At 38.7% G+C, this 27,571-nt stretch overlaps 1 long non-coding RNA gene across 1 annotated transcript in view; it reads left to right on the top strand.

Moving 5' to 3' along the window:
- Positions 1–14,795, top strand: part of LOC309978961 — a 68,546-nt gene extending 53,751 nt beyond the window's left edge. The window contains exons 2-3 of the long non-coding RNA XR_014327170.1: positions 11,598–12,191; positions 13,838–14,795. This is a non-coding gene — a long non-coding RNA (uncharacterized lncRNA). The remainder of the gene's footprint in view (positions 1–11,597; positions 12,192–13,837) is intronic.
- Positions 14,796–27,571: the final 12,776 nt, after the last annotated feature.

Raw genomic sequence — 27,571 nt, 5'->3', positions numbered from 1 at the left:
CCATTTATTTTAGATACTTTGTTATCAGAGCCAACTCTGTAATCTTTGCTCTGCCCGTGAATTATTTATTTAATTTGATGTGTTTTTTCCTGGATTCATAGTACATGTGTAAATGTACATTTCCTTTTGTCATGATGCTTCTTTCCATTTATGGGACTGTAAATACAGCTGACTAAACCTCTCTAGTGGCCGAATACATATCAGGTCTTTTGTGTGAAGGATGCTAGCTAATCTTCCCGTTCATAGGCTGACTACATTTTTATTCATTTGCTTTTTTTCTACTCACCCCTGACAGTAGTATCTGTGGAATAAATAAAATAATGATACCTACTACTTATTTAACTCGGATCAGAAAACTTGACCTTTTCCTAATTTTTTACATTTGCTAGCTTTGTGGCAATATGCACCCCTATTTTTCTCTGAATCTCAGTTCACCCTCTACATGGGAATAATTTTGCCTACCATACAACGTGGTGATCATAAAAGAAATTCTACCCATCTACTACCATATTGGGGAAAAATATTTGGATTGACTTTGACCAGACTTGGAGGCACATGTTTGCAGTGGCCTGTTTGAAAATACTGACTACATGGGGTACAGTGGGATACTCTGAAGGCACCTTACACAGGTAGATAATATCTCTCCCAGGGCATCAACGCTAAAAGTGAGAAGCATTTTGATTTCTCATCAAGAAAGAAATGTTCTATGATGTTAATGGTTCTTAACTTTTGGTGATTCATTGAAATCTCCTGGGGAGCTTTTGATAATCTTAAAGCCCAGCCTGTAATTTATACCAATTAAATATGAATTTCTGGGGGTTGGACTGAGGCATTGGTATATTTTAAGGTTTGCAGAATGTAATGGTTAATTTTAAGTGTCAACTCTCAACTATATCCTGAGATACACAGATATTTTGCTAAACATTATTTCTGGGTGGGTCTGTGAGGGTGTTCTCAGATGAGATTAGCATTTGAATTGGTAGATGGAGTAAAGCAGATTTCCCTCTCCAGTGTAGGTGGGCCTCATCCAATCTCTTGAGGGCCCCAAAAGAATAAAAAGTCAGAGGAAAGGAGAATTTGCTCTCTCTGCCTGAGTGTTTGATCTGATCCCCTGCCCTCTGACTGTGGCTTACGTCAGTTCTGAAAACTACACCCCTGGATTTCCTAGTTTCCAGCTTCTATTTAATATACAATATATTTAATATGTTTAATATCAATTACATATGTTAAAGCAATTACATAGATTACATTATGTTTATTATATATCTCCTATTGGTTCTGTTTCTCTGGAGTACCCTGACTAATATGGTGCTTCCAATACACTGTAAATATTGAGAACTACTATATATGTTAAAATACTATGGCTAAGGTATTGCAAAAGTGGATGCCCTGACAGTGCAGTTCTGCTTCTTAAATGGGCAACTCAATGAGGATAAGTAGCAATGTAAATTATTTTTTTCATTTTAAATGGTGGCCAGTCATATATATATAAACACTTTGGGAGGCTATAAGACACTAATTAAAAGAACTTACAGGATATAAACACTAAAACCACATCGACTCGCCACTCAGTAGAAGGAATTCTAGGCCCAAGATATAGAAACCTCCATACCTGAATCATTGGAAAAGATGTAGAAAAGACTCTAGAACGATTGAAATTTTCAGAGATCCCTTGTGACCCTTTTGGAGGTCATGATATCAGGACTCACTGTCCCCTGAGTCTTGTTTTGTAATACAGAGAGGGACCCACAGTTACATAGTAAATTGACACCTGAGACTTGTTTTTTTTTTCAGCTAGAAGTGGAAAGGAGAAATATCTTTCACTGAAGCAGAGAGTAGAGGTATAAGTGGGGAAGACAAGGTAAAGAAAGAGAAAAGAAAAGAATCCATTTAGAGAAGACTTGCTCTTGGGGCAAGCCCTGGACATATAGTCATTTATATATCCTATTTCAGGATACATTGCATGCTTTACTGTAAGTAAGCATTTAATGATTTGTCTTCCACATACTTTGCTTCATTAAAGAGATTCACTTCTGCTGGCATTTTGTTTCATGGGATCCCAGGCCCTTAGCATAGTCCCTTAGTAAAGTGTGGAATGAATCAGTCAATATGTCCTCAAACTCAGTACCCTTCTCAAATCAGTTACCTGCTTTATACCATAACTGAGATTATATTATCATAGTGTTAGGACTCAAAGGGAAATATGATCTCGATTTTAGAAGTTGACGTCATCTGTTTTATCACCTCATCCAGTGTAAGAATTCATGCTATAAAAGTACTGGTAATCTGGCCTCTGTTTGAGCTAAGTGAGTTAAGTCATCCAGCATACGAACAGCTATAATTTCTACAAAGTACTTCCTTATAGTTGCCTTCCTGAAGCATGTCACCCATTGGTCTTAGCTTGACCTGATGGAACTACAGAGAAAAATATTTGAGTTTCAAATACCCATGTTTGCACTTCACATCTTTGTAGTCCATTATCACACAACTGAAGTCTACTTTTCTTCAGGAAAACATCTAATGTTTTTTCCTAAAAATCCTGTGAAAGTATGTCTAGGCCCTTCCCCATCTTGTTTATTGATGTTTGTACTTGCTTTTGTTTTCTAAAATACTCCCAAAAAGGCAATGCTCAGAACTGGATCTAGTGCTTCTGACATGGTCCTTTTGAGACAGAATGAGACAACATATGCAAAAAAGGAAATCTATATTTCTATTAAGTATAATTGTCTAATTCTTATATCATAAAATCTGCATGTGTTTGTTTCAAAAATAAAAATACAGAATAGTATAAATATACAATATTTTATATAATAGAATATAGATATAGAGTAGTATGGAAAAACCCCCCTGAAGTCATTCAAAATAACCCATTACCCAAAGAAAAGTACTTTCAGATCCATTCATCTCTGCTTTTTATCTCCCTGTATTGTGTGTATGTTCATTTGTGTGAACATCACACAAACATACTAATATATACACATAGTTTAACCTAAATAAAAACATAATGTTTTAAACCCGTTTTAAAATTTAATGTAAGCATTGGCCATTATTACATAGTTATAAATTTAATTCTGCATCAAAGTTTGCAAACTCTTGGCTGACTAGTTAAATTCAGCCCGTAGACATTTTATTTCCCACCCCTCAGTCCCACCCCCGGGCCTGCATAACATCTGAAAAGCCTAGGCATGTTGCAGCTTCTCCTGAAAAGTGGACAGTCTGGTGATACTTGGTGTGCAGCCTTACCTGGATGTGGGGGAAGTTGAAGCGCAGGTACATCGTACATCTGATGCCCTGGGAGGTGTTCTCCAACGAGAGCTTCATCGTCAGCGTTTCCTGTTTGATGCAAACAGCCTGCAAGAACAGCCCCTCCTGGGTGAATTTGTGTTCCCGGAACATGATCATTTTAATAGCTGTAGCTCTAGGCAGTGGTTGTACCACCATTCATTTCATAAATCCCCTTTCGGTAGACCTTAATGTTGGTTCCTTGTTTCTCCTATTATAAATAGTGTTGCAGCATATATCTTTTTCACCCAGTTGCTTGATAGTCTTATGATGAGCTCCCAGACTAGATGTGGAATTGTGTGGCCAAAGTAGACTTCGAGGTCTCAGAACTTGTTTTAGTCTTTTAAACATCATGAGAAGCACAAAAACAGCCTTTATTTTTCACTTGCACTCTGTTAAGCAAACACGTGACCACTCTATATGTAAAAACAATTTTAAAAAATAGAGTTGTTCAAAAATAAATAGTAATTAAATTAATATTTTATGGTAGAAAAATTATAAAATACAGAAAAATGTAAAGGAAAAATACAAATACACTTGCAGAACTCTGAGATAAATATTATCTTTTCCATTTTTGCATTTTCCCACTTATATATGCATATATATTTATATAAACATATATATTTACATATATTTTATACATACATTATTTAATAAGGATAAGATATACTGTTTATATAATTTTTATTTCTAGTACCTTTTCACCTAATGTTATCATGACAATTTCCCACATGATCTAATATTCCTCATTTAGAAAATTTAAAAATTATTTAATATTTCAACATATGATATCACTTATTTAAACAATGCCCTATTGTTGGAAACAAATTATTTCCAAGTTTTTCTTTTTTACAAATAGTATTCCAGTTAATGCCATGGTACCTAGATTTCTGTGAAATCCTTAGAATAAATTTCTACACATGTACTCACTAGGTCAAATATCCAACTCGTGCAGACAATTTTTAAAAAATCTATATTCAGACCTTTACATTCACAACTATATTAAGTATATTGATTTCATTTGTTTTGCTCTTTTGTTTTCACCCTGTTGATAGATAGGTAGGCAGATAGAGAGAGAGGCATTTCTTTTAATTTAATACGTCTCTCATTGGTCTTGTTGCCTCATGTCTCTGCCTCTTCTAAATATTTTTGCACAGTTTTGGCGTTAACTGGGTGTTTTGCCAAAAAGTCAGTTCAGTGTTCCTCAGATAGTTGTTCAATACTGCCCGCCTCTTCAGGTGCTGAAAAAGGAAATTCTAATGATTTGTTAACACTTGTTAATATAGATAAGATTAAGGCCCCAATTTTCTCATGAAAGCTTACTACTTGGGACTGGTTTCACAGAAATATCATAACATTATATGCAGTCAAGTTGCACTGATATTCCATATGAGGAAACAAAATCTGTGAAAGGATTTAAATATGAAAATAATTATGTAAATGATAAGTATTATTTATTAGTAAGTATAATTAGTAGTTGTCAAGCAGATCCTTTTCTCCCAAAGAGCCACAAATCTTTCAAAATGAATGCTTGCAATTAATAATATTTAGATAGGGGAAAAATGAGTTTTTCTCAGCTTTTCCATCATAGCCTAGCTACTGCCAGGCAAACAACTTGATAGAATCAGTGGAAGCTTAAACAGGTGATAATCTCCTCTTGCTCTCCAATTTATCACTAAATGGCTTTTCTGTGGATTGCAATCATTGAACGGTTGTAATTGTAGCCTTCTGCTATATTTACCATTAGAAACTTTCGTTTTACATGGAGCATGCTGTTCTAATAAGCAGTGGGTTTTTCACAAACTGGTTTATCATTCACAATGATTAGGTTCCCCCTTATTTGAACTGGTGCATAAAATGCCACTTATGTTTTTTTTTTTTTTTTTTTTTTGCGGTACGCGGGCCTCTCACTGTTGTGGCCTCTCCCGTTGCGGAGCACAGGCTCCAGACGCACAGGCTCAGCGGCCATGGCTCATGGGCCCAGCCGCTCCGCGGCATGTGGGATCTTCCCGGACCGGGGCACGAACCCGCGTCCCCTGCATCGGCAGGCAGACTCTCAACCACTGCGCCACCAGGGAAGTCCCTCCACTTATGTTTTTTTTTTAATTTAATTTTATTTATTATTTTATGCAGCAGGTTCTCATTAGTTATCCATTTTATACATATTAGTGTAGATATGTCAATCCCAGTCTCCCAATTCATCCCACCACCACCCTCCCCTCACCACTTTCCCCCCTTGGTGTCCATACATTTGTTCTCTACATCTGTGTTCTCTACGTCATGTTTTTAAATGATTTTTTCTCTTTGCCTTTCCTGTTAGTGTGACCGGAGGTGGGGTCTAGCTGCTCGCCGCTCAAAAGCAAGTAAAGAGGCAAGGTTGGTGGAAAGGAAAGTTTACTTTGTTTTGGGTGCCGGCGACCAGGGGGTCTGGGAGGGAGGACGCCTGTCCGAAGGCCAACTCCCCGCACCCACCCAATGAGGGGGCAAGAGCTTTTATAGACGGAGGGAGGGGGGCTACACGCAGAAACAGCACAGTCAGCTCTGACCGTCATCTTGAAATTGGTCATCGGTGGTCTGACCAGTGTCATCTTGATTGTTTTAAGTACAGTTAGTCTTCAGTTCCAGGGTCGGTTCGTTCTCATTTCTTTGAGGCCAGTTCTCAGAATTGTGAATTGTGGCAGCTTATGTCATGCCTACAGTCTGGTCATCATGTACTTAACTTCTTCACCTAGTGGGGTTTCACAGAGCTCACAGGATATGGCTCAGAATATTATCTATAGCCATTGAGGAGGAACTAAAGGTCCTTAACTTTGCTTACTGATGAATTATTATTATTTTTTGCTTCTGCATTTTCTCACTTCTCTGATTAAACTTAATTTTGGGCTAAAGTTTTTCCACAGACAAAAAGCAGGCAGAGGACATGGTTAGGGGAAAGGATCATAGGGTCCTGCTCTGTCTCATTAGGAGTCTCATTTAGGTGCAGAGTTAATGTCTGCATCGCTTGGCCTCTGCTAGAAGAGGAGTGAGGTGCACGGGACGCCCACGGCCTGCTCAGAAAGCCTACAAACATTGGAAAGGGATGGCGGTATCTGCCACACTGTCAACCTGTTCTACTCGGTGTGCTACTGCCATTATAGCACATGCTGAACTGTCAATAAAAATCAGTCAAAGCATTCTGTGTAGCGTAGGGAGGTGTGGGAAAAGGGGTCATTCCAGTTGCATAAAGATGATGCATCTGGTTGGCAAGAGGGCCCATATTCATGTTTAAATCATGTATGGAGCCTCTGTCCTCCTTCCTGGTCCCCGTTACTCATCTGTTCAGGTCTCCCTGCCTCCCTGACCGCCTCCCCCATCTTCCCAGCTGCTCATCCCTGTACTTGATTCAGAGTATCTATGAGAGTCGGCCCTGAGCTGCAGGGCCTGATCTCTGCAGAAATGGATTGGTCTGTCATGAGCCGCACAAAACAAAACAAAAATCAGGAAACGAGTGAAAGCATCTGTGAGCTAAAGTGGACTAATTATACCTCGGTACCCTGTTTGTAAAGATATATAGCAGACTTCCTGCCATATTATCACCCAGTAAGTGTACTTTTTTTTTTCCTTTTAGTGAAGAGAGAATGCTTTTATGTCAATCTATTCATGCTTAAGACTCACAGTGCCTATTGTCTATAACTGTGAGATACAACTCGGGAAGGATATAGATGGAGTATTTGGCTTCAATAAAGTGGGTGGAGCAGGAAATGGGCCCTACACCTGGCCTTGTTTACAACGAGTGACTTGTTCAAATGAGCATCTACACCAGGAAAAATTAATCAGCATATGTAACCATAAGGAAGATGGAAAGTGCTGATCACATACATTGCTCAGGTGCTGTCAGAGAGATTCCGGGGCTGATGGAGGCTATACAAGCCCTAGCATCAGATGGGAACAACTCTCTCCCCCACAAGCTAGCCCGCTTTCCCCCTTCCTAAAGGCAGGCCCTTACAAATGTGGTGTCTGGGGTGGTCCTCTAATTTTCCCTAATCTGTGTGTGGCTGTGGAATGAGATAGAGCTAACGTGCAAACAAAGGGTAGTGAAAATGACATGAGCTCTGGAGTGAGACAGAACTGCATCCAAATCCCATCCCTATCATTGATTTAGTTACGTAAATTGAACAAGTTCCTTAAATTCTCTGAACTGCAGTTGCCTTGTCTGTGAGGTAGAAATCAGGTCAGTCTTTACTGGGTTATTGTATGCATTATAAATAATATATATAAAAGGCCTAGCACGGCACTGACATAAAACAGACACTCAAAGTGGTAACTATTACTATAACTCAGGAAAACTACTCTGCCCAACATAGGCAGTTCTAAAGTGAAACAATATATAATAAAATCTTATTCAGAAGAACTTATAAGTAGGCAGTGGATTGGGTAGCTATATCCTATGGCTAGGTCTCAGTGCATCAATTCATATCCAAGGAGATTCTCAACATGTAGTAGATGCAACGTATTTCCAATTAATATCATCATAAGAACTAAACTTCTGTATTTCTTTGGTTTCTAAGAAATTTTCAACCTTAATAATATGTTAGAGTACTTCTGGGTTTAGCTCTTACTGAATTATAAATGCTATCATTTTATACCTAAGATGCATGGTTCACTCAGTGCAGGTGGGGGAAAACTGAATGTTTTAGACTGGCTAACTCTGGCTTGCTGAAGTTCTGGTACACGGACTAAGTGGTGAAGTCAGTAAAGCTGATGAGGTTTCATTTCTAAATGTACTAGGACTAGGTCAAGATGCTAGTTTCCAACTGCATATATCCTTTCTGATGATGATCTTTTTTTTTTTTTTACTTGAGTGTAAAGATATTCTTTTCTCTGTAGTTTTGAGAAAATATTAGCTTGGCTGTCCCAAGCTAACATATGACGTTATGTTAGCTAAAAACTATGGCGTTATGAAAGAGTGACTTCAGTGACTCAGTGCTTCCCACTTGGTAATTTCTCTCACCCTCAGGAGTAGCCTCAAATGCTAACTCCCATCAATTACTGGATGCCCCATATTTTCCTAGCATCATTATAATCACTCCTATCAGTTCAGCACCTGTAATGAGCCAGGCTGCTTATCCATTTACAACCTTCACTGCTTTATATATATTAGCTCAGTTTGCTACCTCTTGTCCCCCTCAAGCCAATATCAAATGTTTATTAATTAGGTAAAAATGGTATTAACCACTTACATCAGGAAGGGCAAAAGGGTATCATCTTGAGTGCCCATTTTGAATGAGTGGTAATTGTTGGCAGAAGCACTGAATTAAGAAAAAAATTTAAGCTCTGTCCAGCCTTAGGGGGCAAGAATGCCGTGATTGATTAGCAATGTCTGCCTTGGTTAAAAGAAAAAAGAATAGAAATAGGTTGAGTGACTTGCAGGACGGAAAGGATGGGGATTCTCGGGCTCAATTTCCTTGCTGTTTATAAGCTTCTTAAAGACACAGGTAATGTTTCAACTTTCCATCATGTTGCCACAGTGTTCATTTCCAAATCATTTATTTCTTCACTCCTCCATTTATTCCTGCTGAGTTCTCCTGGACTCAGAAACTTCACACACTCTATTCCCTTATGTTGAGCCTCACATACTTCCAAGTGGCTTCCAAGTGGCCTCCAAGGGTGGCCTTGTCCTGTTTATCCCGAGAAATTCCCCCAGGTTAATATGTGTTGCAACGTCTTTCTCTTTTATACTATAGAACTTGTATGAATTTGTAATCATTTGTTAGAATGTTTTCTTGTTAATTTACTGTTTCCCTCACTGAACTCTAAATTCCATGAGCCCAAGAACCGCATCTCTCTTTTTGACAAGCCACCTTATTTATACCCGGCACACACATCTGGGAAAGAGTAGACATTTAATAAATATTTGTTGAAACAGCAAATCCACTAAACTTTGGAGATTCAAACTTAATAACACATGGATCCTGGCTTCACAGAACTCATATTGTAGTGAAGCAGAAAGTTGATTAAGTAAATGATTATGATGCAATGTGATAAAAGAAACATAGACGTAAGGAAATATCACTGCCTGCCTGGATCAGGGGGCAGGTATTGGGGACGCATTCTAAAAGTGATGTCAGGATTGAAGAGTAAGGAGTAAAAATGGACCTTTTAAGAAAAATCAAGCGCTGCAACTTGTGCGATTTGAATTTGATATGTTCCACCATTAAAGTTTTTTTTTAAATCGAGCAGGGTATATTAACATGCATCTGTAGTATTGCCCTAAAAGCATTTTAAAAGAAATATGGATGTCTTACCTACAGAGGCACACAATTAGGCTTTTCCCTCAAGGTATTCTTAGTGTTAACACTTTATATTGCTTTTTACTTGATGTACCCACTAATTGTTCTGATCCAGTGGCCTTGATGAAATTTTTGGTCATTTGCAAAGTGTCAGTGGGGATTATGTGAGCACGAGTCTTTCAGAATTTTAAGTAGAAAATGGCTCAAGCATCTCCTACAGTTAGGGTACATGTGGTTACAGTAGAATAATTTAGAGAAATGAAATTGGGTTTGTCCTTTAGGTTTAAATATATGACTTGGGGATAATAAAGGAAAATCATTACTAGCACAACAAGGGATATTTAAAATAAAAGATGGTTTTAGGTACACCACTAACTTTATTACAGCGTCAGTGATAAATTGTTAGGTATTATATTGATGGTAGCAGGCGGTAACATGTCCCTTTGTAGTTGAAGCTTTTTTTAAAGATTATTTTTTTTTAACATCTTTATTGGAGTATAATTGTTTTACAATGGTGTGTTAGTTTCTGCTTTATAACAAAGTGAATCAGCTATACACATACATATATCCCCATATCTCCTCCCTCTGCGTCTTCCTCCCTCCCACCCTCCCTATCCCACCCCTCTAAGTGGTCACAAAGCACCGAGCTGATCTCCCTGTGCTATGCAGCTGCTTCCCACTAGCTATCTATTTTACATTTGGTAGTGTATATATGTCCATGCCACTCTCTCACTACGTCCCAGCTTACCCTTCCCCACCCCCGTGTCCTCAAGTCCATTCTCTACATCTGCGTCTTTATTCCTGTCCTGCCCCTAGGTTCTTCAGAGCCTTTTTTTTTTTTTTTTTAGATTCCATATATATGTGTTAGCATACAGTATTTGTTTTTCTCTTTCTGACTTACTTCACTCTGTATGACAGACTCTAGGTCCATCCACCTCACTACAAATAACGCAATTTCATTTCTTTTTATGGCTGAGTAATACTCCATTGCATATATGTGCCACATCTTTATCCATTCATCCGTCGATGGACAGGTTGCTAGTTGAAGCTTTTTTGTACAAATAAGCTGGAGGGTTTTGTTTTTGGCTCGATTATATATTTATTCTTTTATAAGGCAGAGAGGAAGAAAGGGAGGGATAGACTAAGAAAGTATGGAGCAAAACATTTCCTTAAATCACATTTAAAATAAGGTAGAGTGTAGTAAAATACAGGAAGGTAGACTGAAAGGCAACAGTTTATAATTATATCACTTGACAGAGCTGTAGTGCTTTGTGTAAGCCTTTAAAACTTCCCCCAAACATGTTCATTCACCTTGATTCAATCATGTGCACCGAAGAAGTTCCTTGTTGGGTTGGTAAAGCAGAATCATATCCAGGCTCTAGCTAGAGCCAAACACTATTGCAGTTCTGTACAAACCTGTGTGGTATGTACAGATAGAAACAATAATATGTAAACCTGTTCCCCTTTGGTACATTGATCATTTACTAAACTTATTTCACCTGTACCCACCACCCCTCCCCCCCCACACACACAAAGCACTAATACCCCTGTAAGATATATTAAATGTGTTGATTTGGATAACTAGAAGTTGATGGACAGAATTCCTCCAGCAAGAGGGAGTTTTAGGTGGAATGGAAGAGAAACTCATCGAAACGCTTGAATGGTCCTTTCCTTGATTCCACAAAATGAGTAAGACTGATCGAGTTCCTTTAATATGCAGCATCCATATTGCATTTGTTCTTACATTTTATGCTGTAATTAAATACAGAGTAAAAGTTATTGAGTGAATATTAAGTTTATTGGGTAGCTGAGTTGATAATTGTATTTTATTTTTGTGCATTGGAAATCTATGTACATTTATATTGTAGGAATATGGCAATGCTCCAAGAAAAATGAGAAATTCACTGGTAATTTTCCACCCAAAGAGAGCCATTGTTAACGTTTTAATATTATATACTCTTTGTGTCAGTTTGTTTTTTAGTCAAAAATGCATCTTATTGCTTGAATTTGCATTTCACTGATTATGTGATAAAAACTCCTTTTTAGGGCTTCCCTGGTGGCGCAGTGGTTGAGAGTCTGCCTGCCGATGCAGGGGACGCGGATTCGTGCCCCGATCCGGGAAGATCCCACATGCCGCGGAGTGGCTGGGCCCGTGAGCCATGGCCGCTGAGCCTGCGCGTCCGGAACCTGTGCTCCGCAACGGGAGAGGCCACAACAGTGAGAGGCCCGTGTACCGTAAAAAAAAAACAAAACAACAACAACTCCGTTTTAATTTAATTTTTCTTGAGGTAACATTGGTTACCGCCTCTCAGCTCGAAATTCACTGTTTTGTTACTTGCTCTGTGAAAAGTGCTATGGGTCCTTTAAATAGTTTTTCTTTGGCCAGCCCGTGTGATGTTAGGCTTTCCTAATTGATGGCACCTAAGGAAGGTGTTGCTTCGTGATGCCCCGGTGCTTGCTGGGAAGGCTCTTGGTGGCGTCTTCAGCACCCACTCACTCCTGCAGCTCCGAGGGCGTCCTCAGCCCTGCTCCCGGGGCTCAGAACTTCTCCGGTAGTCGGCTTCAGCAGTGCGCAGAGAGACAGAAGCTGTCGTCTTCCGTCAGCATCTTCTATCAAGCAGTTTTGGAGTAGCGCCTCAGGTGAGAAATCTCCCCGTGCATAGTTTTACTGGAACCCTAGAATGTGGATTTCCAGCAACTTACAGAGGGCATATTTCCAGAAAGTTCCACCAGGAGACACCACAGCAGCTTCTTTACCATCCAGTGAGCCACAGTCATGCTCTTTTCAACCGGGTCTGGACCTCAGTCCTGTGGGCAGGGAGGAGGAGGTCTTCTTTTCAACTGGAGGGTTAGCGGCTCTCCTTATTTCTGCTAACTGTGTGTTCTGGCGTTCTCTTTACTTGTCGCTGGCCATTCCTTCCTTACTCTAATCGTCTTTCATAATTAATAGTTTTTTCATTACACTTTCCATGCTCAAATTACTGTTTGTTTTTCTTCTGGTTGGACCCAGATTAATAACTAAATAATCTAATATTAGTGTGTTATTGTTTAATTTTAAAACCCATTTTTCACATGTTTTTGTTTCTACATCATTATTTTAATGGTTTCATAGTAGTCCATGTAGTAGTAAATACTTCATGCCTATTGTTATACAGTTTATAATATATGTTTTCATTTTCACAATTGTAGACAGTGCTTTAGTGAACATCTTGGTACACATCCTTTGCTCCTATCCATAATGATTTTCATTAATTCTCAGTCATTTGGACATTTTAGTCAGAGGCAAGTGATGAACACACCACGTCAAGTGCTTTATATATTTCCAGGGGAACACTGAACATATTATTTAGCGCCATAGCAAAACATCAGAAAAAAGTGAAGAAATCATGATTTTTATTGTCTTCTGCCAAACTCTCATAGCAAGAATCTGAAAAATCTCTGGTGAAACACAACTGAAACTAGATTTGAGATTGAGCCATTAAATCCCAGTTATCACCAATCACTTCTGGCTGCTTCTGATTAAACACTTTCTTTGTGTTTACGATTGGGGAATCCACCTCATGAAAAGAATGGCAAATGGGAAAGAAGTAAATGATTCGGAATATCTTGGTCGTTCCTGGGAGAGCGCTCTGACAAAGCAAGCGGTTTAGCTGAATGTCTTAAGCAAACTGAGCTTGGCTGATTTCCTGTGCTTACAGAAAAGAACCGCTGTAGCTTCAGCTGGAAACCCTAAGCCAGTGGCTCAGTGGTTGTTTTCTTTTGACGTGCGTGCATCACAGGTATAAACAATCTGCGATGTTGAGCTAAACGTACCTAAACTGCTGAGGATTTTTCAGGTTAATTTAAACCAACAGGGAATGATCCTGACTGGCAACAATAGAAGATTCTCTCCCAGCAGGAAGTGCATGGGGGCATCCCTTCTAGATCAGACATGCTTCAGAGACTGCTTCTGGAAGCGGTCGTCTTAATTGAATGTTTGTGTCTGAATGTTTGTTGCTCACAGATGTTTCTCACCAATACTGTTGAGCCTTTTGGTGGTTTCTAAAAGAGGCTATGTTAATCTCAGAACAAGGAGATACAACATATATGACGTGTAATCACACTATAATGATAAAAATAGACACATGCCATCATTGTTGTCATGGGCAGTATCAACAACACAACACAATCACTGTAACTTACTGGCACCTGTTATGTAGACAACATGTCTCTTGTCCATGGATTAGTGTAGTTAATCCTCACAAAGCTCTTAAGAAGTAAGTACCAATAATATCCCCATTTTACAGATGAAGACACTGAGGAAGAGAAAAGTTAAGAATTTGCCTATGATCAGTTATCCATCTGTTCAGCCAGTGCACAAATTACACTGCCCAACTCCAAGATCAGGTGAGTACAATGGCCTGAGCACCATGCTTTACTGCTTCCCACATATTTAGGAGCTAAAAGAAATCAAGTAGTGGACCTTAAAGAAAATCTTCCTCTACCTTCGTTCAACTCTTTTCGCTTTCATTGTGGTGGAGTCTGTGAGAGACTTAATGTATCATGTAGAATTATCAAGTTAAATGACTGCATTTTTCCCCTTAATTGACCATTTTGAATTGAATTGCTTGGATTTATCAGATTTTTTGTAATGCAGTGTGGTCTACAATAGCTATTGCCAGCCTCTTTCCCACCATCACTACACCTGAAAAATAAAATTCACACATATGACATTCTATCATGTGCTTATCCAGAATTAATGCACAAAGCTGCATAAGTAAAAATCTGTGGTTTATGCACAGTTTCTTCCAGGCCAGCTGCTGTGTATCCCAGTCACCCTAGGGTCTGCAGTTAAGGACCTACAAGTCTAGAGAAACTGAGAGAGACGTGTTGGCTTGGCCAATAGATCTTGAGCACCTATAAAGTGCAAGGAGCTGGATCACTGTGGTGGACTTGTCGGGGATTTAAAAATAATAAGACAGCCTAGGAGACAGGCTTTGACACCACTGACAAAAATACACTTCAATTACCAGGCAGTGAGAAAAGGAGGGACGTGGGTAGAGGAACATGTCAGCAGGGTGTGCTGCGTGTGGCCCATCTTCAAGTCTCAGTTGAATTCTACTGTTCAAATGTGGGCCATTTGTGGGAAATTCTGTACCATGAGGGTTTTGCTTAATGTTTAAAAAGTCTTACAAAAAGATGAATAGGAGACATAGCAGGTGGCAAATCAGAAAGTTGTGTCTTGTAAACGGGAAGGTCAATCCAACCTCCAAATCCCAAAATATATCAATATCCCATAATAGAGAATCACTATCAGGGAACTTGCTGTTTGTTTATTAGTGGCAGCATGGCATAAAATCAGGATAATTCAGCGTTTAAAATCCCTACTTTGTTTGAATTTATAACTAGTATAAATACTTCTAAGATTATATACATTTAAATTTTTTCTGCAACAAGTTAGACAGGATCACAAATTCACATGATGCTCAAAAGAACACTCAGAAATATTTAATGAAAACCTTCATTCTAGTGATGAGGAAACTCTAGCTCAAATAAGAAGCAAAAAACCATACTCAAGCAAACAAATCTGTAAAAGAGTTGTAATCAGAAATATTCAGTTGTCCTACCTCCTAATTTTGTGATCCATCTGCTTCACCATCAGTCAAAAAATCTGATTCTTCGAAGAAAGAACTTTGGCTTGGCTTTAGAGAGTAAGATTAAAAAAAAAAGAAAAAACCAAACACTTAGGCAAAGGAACAACAGACAAAATTAAGTAAATCTGGGATTTTTTTTAAACCAGCGTTGTCTGCATTGTTATTTTGGGCTCAGAGCGATGGCTTGATGCCAAATTTAAATGGAAAGCATTATCTACTCCATATTTATAAATCTTTAGATTCTGCATGTGTCATGAAAAATGTAAGTAAATTTTATAATAGTAAGGTGTGTGGGATTAATTTGTATTCTATGTTGAAAAGCTCCACGGTAGGTAATTAATTCATGAAACACTAGCGATTGCTGCCTTAAGGGCTATATTGCTAGATAAAATTACAGACCTCAAATCTTATGATTACACTGGTATCTATTTTTTGTGTGGTCTAGGGAATATATCATCTTAAATTGAATATTTACCTAATCAGTAGGCTAAGGGTATGTTCTGGGTTCTGCCCCCTTCGACTCTAGAACACACTGTCTAGTTGTGAATATTAATATGCTGCTTATATAGTTAGGTACTACTGCTTACTGTTTTCACTTCATGGCGCACTTATTAAATGATACTTGTATGCTATACTAGAATAAACTAGAGGGGATCTAAATGGAGCTTGGTAAAAATTGTATAGCCTTTATATTAAACAATGATAAAGTAAAACAACTAATATAAATAAAAATTTAAAATAACAAGCCATAATAAAGTATAAAGTATTGGGAAAGATATCAAATACTTAATTTACATAATTTTCAAGTAATGCTTTTCAGGATTTTTACTGAGAAACTTGTAGTTGCTTCCACAAACATAAGTGTTTTTTGGTTTTTTTGTTTGTTTTGTTTTGTTTACCAGGTCTTATTCTTGAAGTTGTGACTGTAATTCTAATCAATGTTTTAATAACATCTCTCTATTTTTGATCGTCACATTAGACAAAATTTTAATCATTTTTACGATCAAAAATTTTAAGCCTGTGTTTTTCAAAGAATCTAGTTTCTTCTTTCTTTGGCACAGAAAAACTCATTGCAGTATCATCTGATGATGTGTATGAGACTGATTTCGTTCCAAGTTGGTGGTTGCTTTTGTTAGGTATGTCCCAATAATGATGGTAGAAGGCACAGACTGTGGTAGAGCCTTCACATCCACTAGGCGGTCATATCATCTTTACATGAAGAGAGAGATGGGCGGGGAACCACCTAAACCCACGCTGACAAGGTCTCTTGGGACTCCCGCCCCTGACCTGCTGTATCTTTGCTCTGGATCATTAGTTCTTGTAGCAATCCTAGCAATCTCTTGTTCACCATGAGCATTGGCATACTCGCCGCTGGCTGTTGCACAAGTTGATGCCCGCTGGTTGAATGGCAAGAGAACTTTGATGGACCCATGGGTGTGGCGTTTCTCACTGTGTCTGCCATCCGAGACCACTTTTGACCTTTTGTCTGACTCTCTCTCTCGGGTAACCTTCCTGGGAGATCCTAGAGAGGCTATTTGTGGCTGAATGTGAATAGTTCCAGGGTTCTGGGTAACCCAGGCTGTACCAGGCAGCCCCAAGGGTTGAGGGGATCATTATCTCATGTCCCACTTACAAACATTAGATTCAGAACTGTATACCTAAGCAGACTGCTTGGTACCCTCTGATTCAGGTATGTGACTTAAAACAGCCTTGAAGAACTTTGAAAGTAATATAAAAAATGGCAAACTTCTCTATTTTACCCTTTCTTTACCTAGACTAAACCTGCAGCCTCACAGGAGCTGAGAACATACTTATTCTTTATCTTTTACTTAAGACGCTCAGCAGGAAGGTAACACACTTTGAATGAAAAAGGACAATTCAAGTTAGGTTGGTGCTTTGCCTAAGCCAGAAAGGTTTAGGGAGAGAAATTGAGGATGAAGAACACAAGAGACAAGCTTTTTCCTTTTCTTTTTTTTAACCTCTCATGGTTTGACTTAATTCTATTATTTGAATGATTTTGAATTGATTTGGACACACCCACATTTAAATATAAGTTCAAAAATGCATTCTAAAGTCAAATGGAAAGTAATTTGTGTGGTCTTGTTATGAAAATAATTGTTTTATTCTCTGTACACTCCAGTCTCTCCACTCATTCATTCATACTTGTATTCATCTATTTACACATCATTCATATATTCACAAAATATTTGTTACTGTGGATACTGTACCTGGTATTGATCTAGGTGCTGAGCTGGAAAGGTGAAAAAGTCATTATCATTACCTTGGAGGGTCTCCCAGTCTTGAGGGGAGTCATAGAGGTTAACACATAATTATTGTACAGTTGGACAAGTATCATTATAGTCTTATGAACAGAATATCTGGAGAAAAATATTTTATTTAGTCTTATTATGTATTTGAGTATTCACCTGCCCAAGATGGAAATCTATCTAATAGAGTTTGTGCTTTTAAGGACATAATCCAACATGATATTTTTTATTTGCTGAGATCTTTTCTCCATGAAGTGAATTAGGAGCCCAGGCTTCTTCTATGTCCTGACTCTATTTCCTAGGGCCTCAAAGCCTTTGGAATGTAGTTGGAAGACAGAGGAGAAAAGGGTGTAGAGGCTCTGCTCTTAATCACTCCATCCCAGAAGTGACATTCATTACCTTTGCTCACATTCCATTGACAGGGTATACATGCAGGAGGTGCTGGGTCCTGCAGCCCTGGCAAGTTAACATCTAGCAATAGTTTTACACAGACGAAGGCTAGGAGCTCTTTGCTGAATTGCTCACATTCTCTGGACAAAAGTAAGGAAGTCTGTGGCTGTTTATCCCCTTCTCAAATATATGCTTCATTTTTTTCCATTCTTCTAACTCTAATCATGGGCAGCAATATTTCTTCAATATTTTATCCACTCACACTGTCCAGGGAGGTTTCTTCGGCACAACAAGCAAGGCACACTGGGATTATTTTTATAGCACATTTCCCACAATCGTATCAGATAAAATGCATTACATCTCACCGGGTGACTGCTGAATAATCTCACAACTGTGGCTTCCATGTGAAAGGCAGAGGTGATTAGCTTCCAAGGTGTTTGTGGGCCAGAATTGCTCTGCTTCCCTTAACTAGGTAGTTTAGTAGCTGTTCGAGTTCTTTGAGCTTTGTATACTGTTCCCTTGATTCACAGGAAGAAATCATAGACTTAATAGTCTGGTTGTGAGGATTAAATGAGATATTTTATATAAATCGCTAAGCATGGCTTTAGGCACATATAGAAAGCAATCCATAATTGAGGCTCTTGTCATTGCTAATTAAGGATAGGATATTAAGCGAAAGTGGAAGTGTCCTTTTTGTGGAGGAGGATGATATACTGAAACATTTAAACGTATTATTTGCTGTAACTAATTTCTAATGAGATTTCAATGTGTGCTTGCTGTCTGATTCCCCAAGAGAATGGATTTTCTCCCTCACTTTATCACATAGATATTTCCTGAATAAGGTCCTAATACCTGTAACTGAATTCACTTTTAGGATTGCACTATCCTTTAAGAGGCAGCAAAATATATTAATAAAGAGTGTTAGTTCTAAACTCAGATTTCAAGTTGTAGCTGGGTTACTTATCAGCTGTGTGACCTTGATCAACCTGTTTCTGAATCTGTGCAACCAAAATTATCTGAGAAAATGAACCTGTTTCTAAATCTGTGAAACCAAAATTATCTGAGAAAACCAAAATTCAAAAAGTTTCATGTACCAAAATGTTCAGTGCAGCTCTATTTACAATAGCCTGGAGATGGAAACAACCTAAGTGCCCATCGTCGGATGAGTGGATAAAGAAGATGTGGCACATATATACAATGGAATATTACTCAGCCATAAAAAGAAACGAAATTGAACTATTTGTAATGAGGTGGATAGACCTAGAGTCTGTCATACAGAGTGAAGTAAGTCAGAAAGAGAAAGACAAATACCGTATGCTAACACATATATATGGAATTTAAGAAAAAAAAATGTCTTGAAGAACCTAGGGGTAAGACAGGAATAAAGACACAGACCTACTGGAGAACGGACTTGAGAATATGGGGAGGGGGAAGGGTGAGCTGTGACAGGGCGAGAGATAGGCATGGACATATATACACTAACAAACGTAAGGTAGATAACTAGTGGGAAGCAGCCATATGGCACAGGGATAGCGGCTCGGTGCTTTGTTACCACCTGGAGGGGTGGTATAGGGAGGGTGGGAGGGAGGGAGATGCAAGAGGGAAGAGATATGGGAACATATGTATATGTATAACTGATTCACTTTGTTATAAAGCAGAAACTAACACACCATTGTAAAGCAATTATACCCCAATAAAGATGTTAAAAAGAAAAACACACAATTTAAGTTCTGAAATATGCATATACCCATGGACCTGCCAACACAATGAAAAGAAAGAACATATCCATCACTTGCAAGTGTTTTTATGCCTCATTCATAAAGCCCCTTTTTTCCCCTCACATTCCACCCCTCCACATCCCCAAGTGACCACTGATATGCCTTCTATCGTTAGACATGTGTTTGCATTTTTCTAGAAATTTACATAAATGGATTCACACAGTGAGGACTCTTTAATCTGGCTTCTTTCACACAATGTAATTATTTTGAGAGTAATTCATATTTTTGTGGGTAGCAATAGTTAATCACTTTGCTTTGCTGAGTAGTGTTTCACTGTATGAGTATACCACAGTATGTTTATTCATTTGCCTATTGATGGGTGCTCGAGGTTTGTTACAATTCTATTAAAAATAAAGATGCTGTGATGATCCATGTACAAGTCTTTGTATGAACATACGCTTTCATTTTTCTTGCATAAATATCTAGGTGCAGAAAGGCTGGATCATACGGTAGGTGTATGTTCAACTTATAAGGAAACAGCCAAACTGCTGACTGAAGTGACTGTACCATTTTCCTTCCCACTAGCAGTGTAAAAGACTTGCAGTTCCTACACTGCCTCACCAATACTTGGTGTGGTTGGACTTTTCTAATTTTAGCCATTCAATACGTGTGTAGTGGTATCTCCTGGGGCTTTCATTTTCATTTAGCTAATAATTGATTACATTGAGCAACTTCATGTGCTTATTTGCATCTGTACACCTCCTTGGCAGGATCTCTTTTTAAATATTTTTACCCATATTGTTAATTAAAAATTTTTTTTCTAATTACTGAGTTTTGAGAGTTCTATACGTGTTGGAGACACAAGTCTTTTCAGGTATATAATTTTTTTTTAAATATTTTCTTCCAACCTGTGGCTTTTCTTTTATTAATAATGGCTTCCAAAGATGAAACCCAATTTATCACTTTTTTTCTTTTATGGATCTTGTTTTTGGTGTCATCTCTAGGAAATCTTTGCTTAACCCAAGGTCAAAAAGATTTTGTCCACGTTTTAGAGATTTATGTTTTGATCTGCATTTAGTTAATTCTTTATATGGTGTGAAGTAGGGATCAAAGGTCATACTTTTGCATATGGCTATCTATGCACAGTATCCGTGTGCTATATGCTTCTGGCACCATTGGTCAAGAAGACTATCCTTTCTCCTCGAAATTCGCTTTGCAGCTCTGTTGAATAATCAATTGTTCTTATATGTGTGGATACGTTTCTGGGATCTACATTCTATTAGATTGACGTATTATATGTGACTCTTGGTTATAATATATTCTTTCACGGATGTCTTTCCACTTGCTCATGTAAATAGTCTCCCAGTAATATAGCCTTACCATTTTACTGGACATACCTATGTATACCAGAGATGCATTTGATAAATCGATGGAACTTGCACTCAAACTAGGGTTACTTTCCAAAAACACTTAAAATGTTCAGGTGTAAAAACTATGTACTCTACAGCCTTCCTGCCTCAACCAAGAGTATGTTAACGCATCCCCACAAGCTATTTTGCACGTGTATGGGGCTGTAGAGTCTGGGGAGTATGAGAGTGGTGTGTGCTGTCTATCCCAAAAGATCATCATAGGACACAAAGGAAACATTAAGGAAATAGACAGGAATAGTCAAATGCCAAACGTTAAAATATTTCTCATGCGTTTTTAATATTTACATTGTGATAAGCAAATTATAAAATAAAATACAAAAATTTATAGAATATTTCAAAATGCTCTTTTTTGCCAGATGCAACCAGATACTAGGAATAAATAGAGGAATTTTCTGGAACCAGCTTGTCTTTCCTTTTTTTATCACCATTGAGTGATGGGGTTGTATTTTATTAAGTCTAGTACATGTGGGTGTGAATAAGATGGAACTTCTCTCAAAAAGAGATGAGCAAAGAATATATGTTGTCAAATTGTCTAAAACATTTTTTCATGTTCTGACTAATTTTCCTTTGTATTGGCATTTCAAGGGATTTTTTTTTTAATTTGACTTTTAAGAAACCTTGATAACTTCAGTGATATCCCATGAAGATAATATAAACAACTGTAATGGAAAATGAAAAGATGATAATAGCAACCAACACTGTGATATTTCTTGTCATAGTTCTTTTCTATTTAGGATAGTAACAAACCCCATATTAATTTGACTTTTTGAACTTTGGCCTTTACTTTGGTGGAAGAAGTTCCTTTCACTTTGCTTATTATCTGTTTGCAATTAAAAACAATGAATGGGGGCTTCCCTCGTGGTGCAGTGGTTGAGAGTCCACCTGCCGATGCAGGGTTGCGGGTTTGTGCCCCGGTCCGGGAAGATCCCACATGCCGCGGAGCGGCTGGGCCCGCGAGCCATGGCCGCTGAGCCTGAGCGTCCGGAGCCTGTGCTCCGCAACGGGAGAAGCCACAACAGTGAGAGGCCCGCGTACTGGAAAAAAAAAAAAAAAACAATTAATGACCATACTTTGATATGATCATCTTAGAGTTGTATAGAGGGAGGATAGTTATGCAACTATTTATATATCTGTGGGTTCAAGAAAGTTTAAAGGCTTGATATTTGAATCCTGTGGAATGTAGCCTCCTTTCCCAGAGGGAAATGAACATATACATGTACTAACTGTAGTTTAAAATAAAGCAACACCTGTTCGTAGAGGCACCTTCTATTCCAGGCATGTTTAGGTATAGGGAAGGGGAACAAGAGCTATAAAACATAATTCTTGTCTATAAGGAGTTTACAGTTTAGGGGAGTTGAGGACACTCAATGACTCAACGAGGATGAGCCTGATGCAGGTGGCTACAAGGTCACCCTTGGATAAAGTCTGCTTTAGGAAAGACCAGCTTACTCTTATTCTGTTAAACTCTTCAGTGCGGTGTCCAATAAACCTGAATATCAAGCTCAAAAGCCACTTTAGAAATGTTTCCAGGGGGGTAACAGCCAAGAAGTTAATATGATTCCTACACACTTAACACAACTCACCAGAGGTCTTGAATTCGGTGAGCATATTGACCTCCTTTAAGAAAGATCACCATTTAAATTTCGAATGCTAAGTTCTAAGAGAATGAAGTAAGTAATAAGTGATATCAGGTTCAGAGGTGGAAGAGAAAAGAGGTCTCCCCTTGAGTAGAACATTTTGTTGGATTCTCCAAAGTGGCAAACAATAAGGAGAACACTAACCAGCTAAGACTCTGAAGAAGTTGAGAATTAAGATGAAAGCCTAAGATGGAGGTCAAAATGTCCCCTAGATTTAAGGATACACTTAGGCTGAAAGGGAAACTATTGAAAAAGATGTAGAAAATGCTAAGTATTTTACAAAAAATTTATTAGAACTAATAAAACTTAGCAAAATTTGTTTGCAGAATGTGAAAGCAACATATACGCATCACTTGCATTTCTGCACATTAACAATGAACAATCCGAAAAAGAAATTAGGAGAACAATTCCATTTACAATAGCATCAAAAAGAATAAAATACTTAGGAATAAGCTTAACCAAAGACATGAAAGACTTGTACACTGAAAACTACAGCATTATTGAAAGAAACTAAGGAAAACATAAATAAATGGGAAGACATCTCACGCTCATGAACTATTGTTAAAATGTCCATATTACACAAAGCTACCTACAGATTTAATGCAATGTCTATCAAAATACCCTATTTTTGCAGAAGTAGAAGAAACGACTCCAAAATTGATATGTAACCACAAAGGACCCTCAACAACCTAAGCAAACATGAAGACCTGACACTCTCTTTTGAAATGAAGTTTTCTTGTTATTGTGGGTTATAAATCCAAAGTCCTAAAAGTCCATAAATTATCCTCCTAAATTTACATTTTGGTTCATTTTCAGTGACAGGCCTTTCTGTGCCTGAGTGGCAGTGAGGGCTGCTTCAATATCTGTAGCTTGGACTTCTGTCACTGACATGGTGTGGGTATCTCAGAGCCTTGGCTCTTTTACCAGTCGATCAAGTCCCGCATGAACCATGCTCAGAAGGGCCCCACGCTTGCTTGGTTTCATGCTGTGCTATTGCTGTCTTGAAATTCTTAATGATTTTATCTTTGAACTTACGTTCTGTAAGTAAAATTTATAGGACAATAAAATAAACACATGAGCAGAGGAGACATGTGCAATATGTGTGTCTGCCACCATTCCTGCTGCCCCATTCACATCTAGTTTTCACCCTGCTTATGGTGTGCATTCCATGACATGCTTATTTGGTACCCATTTGGAGTCTTACTGAGTTCCACCAGAATTCTGTGCTACTGCTCATATCCAAGACTAAGTGAAGGTGTTAACAGCTCCGGGAGGCCATGCTTTCCATTTGAATCTGAACTTACTTCTAACACAGAAAGAAAGCAGTTGTTTTTTAAAAAACAAGAATATCCAAGGAATCTTATCATATCCTTTCTTACTTGTGTTACTTCCCAATATTAGCCAAACACTTCTGCTGAAAAAGATGACATATATGAAAAACAGAAGAGAGAACAACCCATAGAACCCATTTAGGGCTCACCCTAATCTAGTATGATGTCATCTTATCTCGATTCTATCTGAAAAAAGAATTTACTTGGCCACATTCACAGGTTCCAGGTGAACATGAATTTGGGGAGGACACTATGCACCCCAGTGCAAATACTTTCAACAACACTTTTTCTTTGCAGTTTGAACAAGAGGCAGTATATTTTCATTTTGCACTGGAGCCCACACATTATGTCACTTTTTACTTTTAGAGCCCATGTTGGAAAATGGGGTTTCATGAGACAGCCAAGTGAGTCTGTCAAGTGAATTCTAGAATTATCCAGACTTACCAACACTTTGTTGCAGCAAGTTGGTTCCAGGCAAACCCATGTGAAAGGGGCATGTCCACAATGGAGCAGAGAACTTTTGTCTCTCTATCACCAGACTCACTCCCAAGATGAAGGAAAGAAGAGCTTAGCAAAGCATGGCCAGTTATTCTTCCCAACTTTGCCAGTCAAGTAGGTCACCTCACCTAGCCAGTGTCAGTGAGTATAAGAGCAGGGAGGTTAAAAGTTATACTACTCAAATTCCCTTCACATGCTGGTACCATTAGGAACGAGAAGGGAAATTGTCACTAATGCTTCCCTGTTTCACTAATGTTTCCCTGTTTTTTTCAATCTCAACCCACTCAACTGTGCCTTTAAGCCTGTAATTAACAGAATATGGCTCTCCCTTCAGGACAAAGAAAAGACCTTTATTGGGACAGTCCTGCTCGTACTTTTATGGGGCTACTCGTTTGAGTGGCTTCTGGGAACTGCTGGTGGACGACTTAGAGTTTCATCTCAGAAGTCTCTGATATGGGTGAGAAATTGCTTTAATTTAAATTAACTCCATGGCTACTCATATCCAATGATCAGAAACAACTTTTTGTTCTACCAGCCATCCACAGCACAGCTAACCATAGAAAGTTGATGAGGTTAAGTGAAAAACTAAGATTAAATACATAAAAGCATCCAGTAATACAATTCAGAAATCATATGTTGCAAATTTGAAAGTACACCTCTGCCAGTATCAAATTCTTCACAGAGAAATTAAAAGGGCACACATTAAACGCTCTTATGAGTTAAGGTCCCAAAGTATTAAAGCCCAATTTTGAAATCAAGTTTCCTTGTTACTGTAGGTTAAAAATCCAAAGTCCTAAATGTCCATAAACCATCCTCCCAGATGTACATTTGGTTCATTCTCAGTGACAGGGCTTTCATTGCCTGAATAGGACTGAGGGCTCCTTCAGTATCTGTAGCTTGGACTTCTGTCACTGACACGGGTGTGGGTCTCTCAGGGCCTTGGCTGTTTTATCAGTTTATCAAGTTTCTCATGAACCATGCTTTTAAAGAGTCTAAGGAGTTACTAAGATACAATTTGATTTTACAGCACTATCCCCAAAATTTAAAAACAATCTCAAAAGCAAGCCAATGCCCCACTCCAAGAAGACAGAAACTAGGCACATGTTTGTTCCCAGAATCCAGTACAGAATTTGACCAAAGAACAAAGCAGAAACTCAATGGCATTTGAGAGAAAGATAAAGTCTCTTTCATTTTAACCTCACTAGGATGTCCATTAGTCTATGCCATTTAACTGAAATTTCTGACTTGCGAACTTCGAACCAGGAGGAATCTTTGAAGCCTGACGTTGAGTTGTCACTATGAATTTGCCACGTGCAGTGCACAGCCCTGAGCATCTGTCACACATGGACTCTTGAGTTATCCTTCCTCTTTGATGACCTTGTGGTTCACACTGCAGTACTGAACTGATTACGGGATCTGTCAAGTGACATTACACCTCCAGTTCTGATGCGTAGATTTGACAGTCCTATGCCGCCATGGCCATTTTCACTGCCTCCTGCTATGGAACTGCATAGACCAAAGGCGGCTGCCTTTAAGAGAACATTTCTTTCTCCAGCATAATTGACAAATCCAGTGTCAGCTTGGGTCCACATGTAAAGGGAGTCATTTCAGCCTACGGTAGACCATATGTGTCAATGCTGACAAGTTCTACAAGACATGTTTTCCTTACAACTGAGTCTTTGTCTCAGTCAAGCCTGCTTGGGAAAAACTGTACCTGAAGAGTAAGGCAAGGTGGACGGCTGCCTGAGACTTTCCTGCCCTGTAAACTCCTGCACACTCTCAAGTCAAGTGCCAGGTAAAGATCTCTGTATACTAAAGACCCTCCAGGTGCCTTATTCATTCCGCTCCAGGTATTGCTCAGTCACCTGCAACTCCCTAACGCCCCTTTTCTTTATGTCAGACCTTTACTTAAGTGACTCGAAAGAAACAGCCACTCTCCCACACCATAAGCTGCAGCCATCAGCCAAAATCAAAGTATCTTATGGCTGGTTGGATGGGTGGCCCCCAAAAGGATATATCCATGTCCTAATCCTTGACTGTTACCTCATTTGAAAAAAAACAGTTTTGCAAATGTCGTTAAGGATCTTGAGATGGGATTTCCATCCTATATTATCTGGATGGGTCTAAATAGAATGACAGTTGTCCTTATTATATAAGAAGGGCAGAGGGACATTTGAGACAGACAGAAGAGAAGATACAGACACAGAAAGGGGGTGATGTGAAGACACAGACAAAAACAGTGATGTGGCTTCAAGCCAAGAAGATGGCAACCACCAGAACCTGAAAGAGGCAAGGGATAGAATCTCCCCTAGAGCATCTGTAGGGAGAGCAGCCTTGCTGACACCTTGATATCGCACTTCTGGCCTCTACAACTGTGAGATAGTAAATTTCTCTTGTGTTAAGCCTCCAAGTTTATTAGTCTCCCAGCAAGCACGGGACACTTATACAGCATGCATTAAACCTTTTCTAGGCTTCAGCAGTTTACTGCACAAACCTAAATATTTTCAAACAGTCAAAGGTCTCAAAATCCCACCATACATTAAAATCCAAGGCACTAGGCTACCTTCCTTGGCAGTAACAAAATATCTTCCACAAGGACAGTTTGCTCTCTAAAATGTCTGCTCCTTTCTTTTTATTTCTCAGTGTTCCCAGGTAATGCACCAAGTGTTAGGGTTTTTTAATTACCTTCCAGCAAGTACAATGCCTTAATTCCATTTGGTTTGGAATAAATTAGGAAACAAGATAAAAGCGAAAAGATGGAGGGCCGAATATTCCTGTTACTGTTGATAGCCCTGGCTTGAGAATCCAGTTTCAATGAAATGATCATATAACAGAACTCCAGAATTGGGCAGATTTACTAACTAGTAATACACAGAATGAGAGAAACAGAAGACACTCACACTCTCAAGGGAGAGAACAGAATTAGTCAAGGCAAGCATGCTTACTTAATTCTTTTCAAGATTTCTATATAAGTCACTTGATCACCCTGGGGCAGAGTCAGTAAAGAAGCAGGGCTGAAATGACCCTAAGAGCTCTCTTGACAGGACTGAAACAGCAGCAGCAGGAAAGGAACATTCCCTCACTCCTCACTACCACCACACCCAGGAGTAAAAAAT

Source organism: Leucopleurus acutus, assembly GCF_964270905.1.
Source record: "Leucopleurus acutus genome assembly, contig: HAP1_SCAFFOLD_433, whole genome shotgun sequence".
Taxonomy (NCBI): domain Eukaryota; kingdom Metazoa; phylum Chordata; class Mammalia; order Artiodactyla; family Delphinidae; genus Leucopleurus; species Leucopleurus acutus.
The sequence above is the reverse complement of the archived record's forward strand: the minus strand, read 5'-3'. Positions and strand labels throughout refer to the sequence as shown.